This window comes from Humulus lupulus, chromosome 3, assembly GCF_963169125.1.
Source record: "Humulus lupulus chromosome 3, drHumLupu1.1, whole genome shotgun sequence".
Lineage (NCBI taxonomy): Eukaryota > Viridiplantae > Streptophyta > Magnoliopsida > Rosales > Cannabaceae > Humulus > Humulus lupulus.
Genome location: NC_084795.1, coordinates 7,837,640 through 7,846,295, shown reverse-complemented (window position 1 = coordinate 7,846,295; position 8,656 = coordinate 7,837,640). Strand labels below are relative to the sequence as shown.

Below are 8,656 nucleotides of genomic sequence, written 5' to 3'. Positions count from 1 at the left end.
TTTTATCTAAGTTAGTCATGTTTGTTTGAAAAAAAAAATATAAAAAATTTATTTATATGTTGTTGTTTTGTAATTTTTTTTTAATTTGTTCATTTTCATAAAAAAATTTTAAAAAAAATTTGGTGATATTTTTAATTTTCAATGATAAAAATCCTGATTGAGTTTGAATTTAATTCTCTTAAAAATATGAATAACTTTTAAGCTTTGTTTTTAATTATAGGGTCAATTTTGCTTGTAACAAAAATTACATTTTTTCATAAACACTCTTATTTCCTATAAGTTTAAGTGAAAAATAATTTTAATGAAAACCTATTTTCTAAAAGCAAAATTGACAATTTAATTAATTACATAAGCTTAACTTTTATTCATAATAATTTATGAGAGTTATTTTCATTGTGCAATTTTTGAGAAAATCATTTTTATATCACCAATAAAAAAATAATAATAATATATATATGTGTATTTTAATTTGTCTTTTACTTGAGGACTAGCAAAACTTTAAGTTTGGGGGTGTGATAACTCTACAAAATAGAGTTATTTTACCATATTTTATATGCTAATTGTTGCTTAGTTCTTGAGTTTTTAATTAACTTATTAAGTTTTTAAGTAATTTTACATTTATTAGTCTTATTGTAATTTTCTAGATTTTTATATGTTTTTATAGATATTTTATTGTGTTATGTTATAGTTTAATTATTTAAAATTAATATTGTTAAGTAATGAGTTAAAAGATGCAATTTTGAGCTTAAATGTTATGTGAATTAAATTTTAATTAATGTTTTCATGGGAGTTATATGGTATATTTTATTAATGAAAATATTTAATTTTAATTTAGTTTATAATTTATTTTGTAGGATAATTATTTCATTTGTGGCATTTTTGCGGAAGAAACAAAGAAATTGTAGCATTTTTGTAACAATTTCGGCCCAGCCACGTGAAGCCCAGGCCCGTGCCTCCTGCCCAGGCCCAGCCCGCCTGTCCCCTGGCCCAGCCCGCATTGCCCAGGCCCAGCCCGCCTGCCCTCAGCCGTGCCCTCTTCCCCCTGCAGCTTCTCACACCTGGCTTCCCTTGCATCAACCGTTTCTCTCCTTCAGCATATATGCTTCCTTGTCGCCAGCTGTCACCCAAGTCAGCTTCCCAGCCTCTTCACGCAGCAAGCCAAGCTCTCTTCACTCCCTGCCGAGACTTCAAACCACTTGAGCCATCCGTACGGCCCAGCTGCCTTTCTCCACTTCACTCCATCATCAACTTCATTCCTTCGCCAGCCCAAGCAGCCAGCGCCCAGGCCCACTCCAGCCCCAGCCCGTCCGTACGGCCCAGCAGGCCCCTAGGCGCCCCAGCCGCCTGTCACTGCTCCCCAAACACCCCTTGAGCCCATAAATTTACTCATTGTCCCCTTGTCTAAAATGCCACATTTTTACCCATTTTCTACACAATTTTTACCCTAAAATCATCATCACTCCTACAATTTACCCCTACTTACCATATTATTATTAATTTAATCAATTTACTTAATTTAAATTGATTATTTTAATAATCTCATTTTGGCTATAAATAAGGGTTTTGAAGACCATTTTTGGGGGTGCTTAATGTTTTGGTTACCATCTTTTTCTCTCATTTTCTATCTACTATTCTATCTTCCATTTGGGTTTTTCAAGAGCATTTTGCAAGTATGTATGTCTTTTATTTTGTAATTTCTATTCTAGTTATGTGCTTCTAATCTTTTTCATAAGATTATTAAGATCATGATGAAGCAACTTGTAACTAGGTAATATTTATGTTGTATGTTGATTTCCCTTGTAATACAACAAAGTCTATGGATTTTTCTTCTTCATATATTTCTTTCATCTTAAATATCTTGTATTTTAGATTGTTAGAACATTTTTACACTTTGTTCTTCATTAGTGCATAAACATAATATTCTTTGTGTAAGATGTGTCATTAAATTGTACACATCCATGCTTAGAACAAAAATATTATGTTTTGCCTTATAAATAATGTTCATTGATTTATTTGTTATTTCATTAGATTGATTTACACTAAATGCTTTGAAATTATAATTTTGAAAAGTGAAGAAAAATCCTATCTTTTTATAAGAAAATTGTGCTTAAAATTATAAATCTTTTTTTGGAAAATGATAGTTTAAATTATTTTAACTATCACTAAAACTTGGGAATCAATATACTAATAAATATTATTAAACTTACATTTTGTGGATTCTAGTATCTTAATAATCTTTTCTTTTAACACTTATTTTCAACTCATCATTGGTTTATTTTCATTATCTTAAAGAGCTTTATTTTTCAATCTTTTATTTTATGTTCATGATATTGAAACTTATCAATCTTTGGAACTAGGTTAGAATTTATTACTTTTGATTTAAAATAGTTTCATTTTCGATTTTAAACAACTCCTTTGGGTTCGACATCCTTGCTTACGATCACTATTCTATATGGACGATTCGTGCGCTTGCGATATATAAATTTTTAAACATACCCGTTTTGGGTCCATCAAGTTTTTGGCGCCGTTGCCGGGGAGTTGCAAGAGAAAAGAAACAAAAATTATCTCAAGGTTAGTAAATTCTTCTACTAGTTATTTTAATTCTTGCACTTAAAAAAAAAAAAAAAAAAAAAACCTAAAAAAATATATATCTATAAAATCTAAAAAAAAAAAAAAAGATAAAAAGAAAGTTGGGACGGTTCAACCACCCATAAAAAATATACTTATATTTCTATATTTATTGTTTTTTTTTAGTGACGGCACTTGTGCCTCCTATCTATCATTTTAATTTTTATAGTCGATGGCACTTGTGCCTCCTAATTTTGTTATAATTTTGTTGTAATTTTATTTTATTTAAATTCCGCAAATTACTAGTTGATGGCAATTTTGCCTCCTAGCTAGTTGATGGCAATTTTTGCCTCCTAGTCCTCTATCTTATGTTTAAGTTGATGGCACTTGTGCCTCCTAGTTTTTACCTTAATTTTGTTATGGTTGATGGCATGCTATGCCTCCCTACTCTTGCCTAAATTTTAGTCTTATTTAATTTTTGCCTTATTTTTCTTTGTCTTCTTTAATATTTTAGTGTAATATTGTGAAAAATACTTGAAAAAAAAAAAAAAAAAAAAAAATCTAAATCTTGTCCTTTCACCATAAGCAATTCTTGCTTAAAGGAAATTTGACCAAAATTCCCATCCGCCTCTACTAATTAACCTCGGGGAGTTGTTAGTAGTGCGCGAGTAAGTGGAATCAAATAGGCCTGGGGACAAGTAAACCATAAGAATTATATTGTTGTAAAATCTCTAAAAATTCTAAGTATGCTCTGTGGTTGCGGTTTTAACTGATCTTCCACATCAGAAAATTGCTTGTTTGAGATTATCCTTGTTGCCTTGTTTGTGAAAAATTGTATGCATCATTGGGAACGTAACTCTAAAAAACGATTGGTAAAAAGACGTTTATCTTTGTTTGAAATTGAAAGTGTTAGTAAAAATTTGAGCATCATGGAACCTATTGCTAATCCTCTTGATGAAAATGTTGTGCCTGAAAAAACTTTGCTTGAATATTTTGCACCTATTTCATCTAATGCTCCGTCATGCATTATTTTACCTACTACTTCTGCTACTCATTTTGAGCTTAAACCCGCAATCATTCAATTATTGCCATCTTTTTATGGGTTAGATAGAGAGGATCCTTACATGCATGTCAAAGATTTCTTAGAAATTTGCTCAACATTTAAATTTCAAAATTTTTCTGATGAGTCGGTCAAACTAAGATTGTTCCCTTTTTCATTAAAAGAAAAATCAAAAGCTTGGTTAAATTCCCTTCCCACGGGGTCTATAACTACATGGGATCAACTTTATAATAAATTCTTACTGAAATTTTTTCCTATGTCTAAAACTGATAGTCTAAGGAGAGAAATCTCCGAGTTTTTTCAAAAAGATAATGAAGAGTTTTATGAATGTTGGGAAAGATTTAAAGATTTATTATTAAAATGTCCTCATCATGGTTTTGAAAAATGGAGACTTGTAAAATATTTTTATGATGGTTTGACTCCCTCTAATCGTCAAATGATTCAATCTATGCATACTGGAAAATTTTTAAAATTTCAAGGACAAGAGGCGTGGGACGCCCTTGAAGATTTATCTGTCAATTCACAACAATGGAATTATTTTGATCCTAGGTCTAGGTCAACTAATTCACCAAAAAGAGGAGGAAGGTATGAAGTAAAAGAAGAATTAGACTTAAGAACATCCTTAGACAAATTAGCGAGAAAAGTAGAAGCTTTAGCCATAAGCCAAACTATAAATTCTCCAATACAACCAAGAAAAGATGTTTGTTCTATATGTTCTAGTCCTTGCCATAATGCCCAATCATGCCCTTCCTACCAAGAAGCCTTTTCTGAGGAGGCCAATGCACTTCATACTTATGGGAAACCAAATGATAGCCCATTTTCGTCCACCTACAATCCAAATTGGAGAAACCATCCGAACTTTTCATGGAGACAAAACCAACCCCAAATGAATCAAGGGCACCAATACAACACACAAAACCAAGCTCATGCCCCACAAAATCAACCATATCCGCAACAAAGAAAACCTTCCTTAGAAGATACTTTACAACAATTTATGCAATCCACCCAACAAATCCTACAAAATCAATCTCAATCTATTACCAAACTCGAGACACAAGTAGGACAACTCGCCACTGCTTTAGCTGATAGAGAAAAAGGAACATTCCCTAGTCAACCTATCCCTAATCCAAAAGGTCAATATGAGATAGGAAAGTCTAGTCATAATGGAAAAGTCAAATCAATTTCAACTCTTAGGTCTGGAAAGAAAATTGTCAAACCCGATTACATACCCGAGGTTGAAAACGAAAAGAGTCAGCCTCCTAGTTCTAATCTCAATGACTCATCAAACAGAGAAACTCCAATCCATCCTTTCATTCCAAAAGCCCCATTCCCACAAAGATTACTTCCAATTAAAAAAGGCAGCCAATATAATGACATCTTAGAAGTTTTTAAACAAGTTAGTATCAATATCCCTTTCTTAGATGCCATTAAACAAATTCCTGCCTACTCTAAATTTTTGAAGGATCTTTGTACTGTTAAAAGAAACACTAATGTTCCTAAAAAGGCGTTTTTAACTGAACAAGCTAGTTCCATTATTCAATATAAGAGTCTTGTTAAATATAAAGATCCTGGGTGTCCCACAATTTCATGCATTATTGGTGATCATTTTATTAACAAAGCTTTACTTGATTTGGGTGCTAGTGTGAATTTATTGCCTTATTCTGTTTATAAGCAACTTGGTCTTGGTGAGCTAAAACCTACCTCTATAACTCTTCAATTAGCCGATCGTTCTGTGAAAATTCCTAGAGGCATTATAGAGGATGTTTTGATAAAAGTTGATAAATTTTATTTTCCTGTTGACTTCATTGTTCTTGATACTCAACCTGTAGAAAACATGCATGCTCAAATTCCTATCATTCTAGGTAGACCATTCTTAGCTACATCTAATGCAATCATAAATTGTCGTAATGGTGTTTTGAAATTATCTTTTGGAAATATGACTGTTGAATTGAATGTTTTTAATGTTGCTAAATCTGTTGAGTGTGAGGAAATACATGAAGTTAACATGATAGATAGTATATGTGAAGATGATGGAAATGACTTACTTGACTTTTGTGAAAAATACTTTGGTATGAACTTACATGTTGATGACTCTAATGATGATGTGAATTCTTTGGTAGAGTCTATACCCTTACATGAAACCAAAGTTGAACCTTTTTCACCCTTAGGTCATGTTCAATCAATTTCTGAGTCTCCAAAGTTAGACCTTAAACCTTTGCCAGAAAATTTAAAATATGCTTTTCTAGGAGAATCTGAAACCTTACCTGTTATCATAGCTTCTGCTTTAGATAAAGAACAAGAAAACAAGTTGTTAGATGTCCTTAGAAAACATAAAGAAGCCATAGGTTGGACCATTTGAGACATTAAAGGAATTAGCCCATCCATATGTATGCATAGAATCCATCTAGAAGAGAATGCTAAAACCTCTCGGGAATGTCAAAGAAGATTAAATCCAAATATGAAAGAAGTAGTTAGAGAAGAGGTCATAAAATTGTTAGACGTAGGTATCATTTACCCTATTTCTGATAGTCAATGGGTTAGTCCTGTTCAAGTTGTGCCTAAGAAGTCTGGGATTACGGTTGTTGAAAATGAAAAAAATGAATTAATCCCTACTAGAGTACAAACGGGGTGGAGAGTGTGCATAGACTATAGAAAGCTGAATAATGTTACTAGAAAAGACCATTTTCCATTACCTTTCATTGATCAAATGCTTGAACGATTAGCTGGCCATGCATATTATTGTTTTCTTGATGGGTATTCGGGGTATAACCAAATCCCCATCGCCCCAGAAGATCAAGAAAAGACTACTTTTACATGCCCTTTTGGGACTTTTGCCTATCGTCGCATGCCTTTTGGATTATGTAATGCACCTGCGACCTTTCAAAGGTGTATGATTTCAATTTTTTCTGACATGGTTGAAAGATTTCTTGAAGTATTTATGGATGATTTTTCTGTGTTTGGTTCCTCTTTTGATGAATGTTTGCACCATCTTTCACTTGTTTTAATTCGTTGCAAAGAGAAAAACCTTGTGCTTAACTGGGAAAAATGTCATTTTATGGTTAAAAAAGGAATTGTTTTAGGTCATGTAATCTCATCTGATGGAATAGAAGTTGATAAAGCTAAAGTTGACCTTATTTCAAAACTTCCCCCACCTAAAACTGTGAAAGAAATTAGATCATTCTTAGGCCATGCCGGTTTTTATAGAAGATTTATAAAAGACTTTAGCAAAATTTCTCGGCCTTTATGCCATTTACTTGGAAAAGAAAATGCTTTTGTCTTTGATAATAATTGCCATGTTGCCTTTGAAAAATTAAAAAATTTGTTGACTACTGCACCCATTATTCGACCTCCTGATTGGAAAATACCTTTTGAAATAATGTGTGATGCTTCTGATTATGCTATAGGAGCTGTCTTAGGACAAAGACTTGAAAAAATACCTCATGTAATTTACTATGCTAGCAAAACTTTAAATGATGCTCAATTAAATTACTCCACAACCGAAAAAGAATTGCTTGCTGTTGTTTTTGCATTGGAGAAATTTAGATCTTATCTGTTAGGGTCTAAAATTATTGTCTATTCTGATCATGCTGCATTAAAATATCTCTTGTCGAAAAAAGATGCTAAGTCTCGTTTGATCCGTTGGATCCTGCTTTTACAAGAATTTGACTTAGAAATACGTGATAAAAAAGGATCTGAAAATGTTGTTGCTGATCATTTATCTAGACTAGTTGTTGAAACTATACATGATTCCACCCCTATCACTGAAACTTTTCCTGATGAACAATTGATGCATGTTTCTTCCTTGCCTTGGTATGCTGATATTGTTAATTATTTGGTCACTAAAGAAATACCATCTCATTGGTCTAAGCATGATAAATCTAAATTTTATTCTGAGGTGAAAAACTTTATTTGGGATGATCCTTACTTGTTTAAATACTGCCCTGATCAAATAATTAGAAGATGCATTCCAAACTGTGATCAATCTAAAATCATATCTTTCTGTCATGATCATGCATGTGGAGGACATTTTAGTGGTAAGAAAACAGCTGCTAAAGTTTTACAATGTGGTTTTTATTGGCCTACTATCTTTCATGATACATATGTTTATTGTAAAGCTTGTGAACGTTGCCAAAAGTTAGGAAGTTTAACTAAAAGAAATATGATGCCTTTAAATCCTATTCTTATTATTGACATATTTGATGTTTGGGGCATTGATTTTATGGGACCATTTCCTAACTCTTTTGGTAATCTTTATATTCTTGTTGGAGTCGATTATGTGTCTAAATGGGTTGAAGCTATTGCATGCCACACTAATGACCACAAAGTTGTGCTTCGTTTTTTGAAAGAAAATATATTTTCTCGTTTTGGTTCACCACGTGCTATAATTAGTGATAACGGTGCACACTTTTGTAATAGGCCATTTGAACATTTGATGAAACAATATGGCATTACGCATAAAGTCTCAACACCATATCACCCACAAACTAGTGGTCAAGTTGAAGTGTCTAATAGGGAAGTTAAGCACATTTTAGAAAAAACTGTGAATCCAACTAGGAAAGATTGGTCCTTAAGACTCACTGATGCATTATGGGCGTATCGTACCGCGTACAAAACACCCATTGGCATGTCACCCTACAGACTTGTGTATGGGAAGGCGTGCCATTTACCTGTTGAGTTAGAACATAGAGCCTTTTGGGCAATTAAGCAATTAAACTTTTCTTTAGACAAGGCAGGTGAAAAACGAAAACTTCAACTAAATGAACTAGACGAAATTAGGAATGATGCTTATGACTATTCAAAAAAGTATAAGGATCGCATGAAATTTTACCATGATAAAAATATTTTGAGAAAACATTTTTATCCAGGTCAGAAAGTCCTTTTATACAACTCTCGTTTGCATCTATTCCCGGGAAAGTTACGCTCTAGGTGGTCTGGCCCTTACATTGTTCGTATTGTTTTTCCACATGGAGCTATTGAAATTGAAAATCCTAAAAATGGTGATATATTTAAAGTTAATGGACAAAAATT

General features: G+C 32.6%; 1 non-coding gene across 1 annotated transcript; it reads right to left on the bottom strand.

Annotated features, from left to right (window-relative positions):
* Window positions 1-3,899: 3,899 nt before the first annotated feature.
* LOC133827722 (small nucleolar RNA R71) lies at window positions 3,900-4,006 on the bottom strand. The gene has a single exon (XR_009890374.1). It is a non-coding gene; the product is annotated as a small nucleolar RNA R71 (small nucleolar RNA).
* Window positions 4,007-8,656: the final 4,650 nt, after the last annotated feature.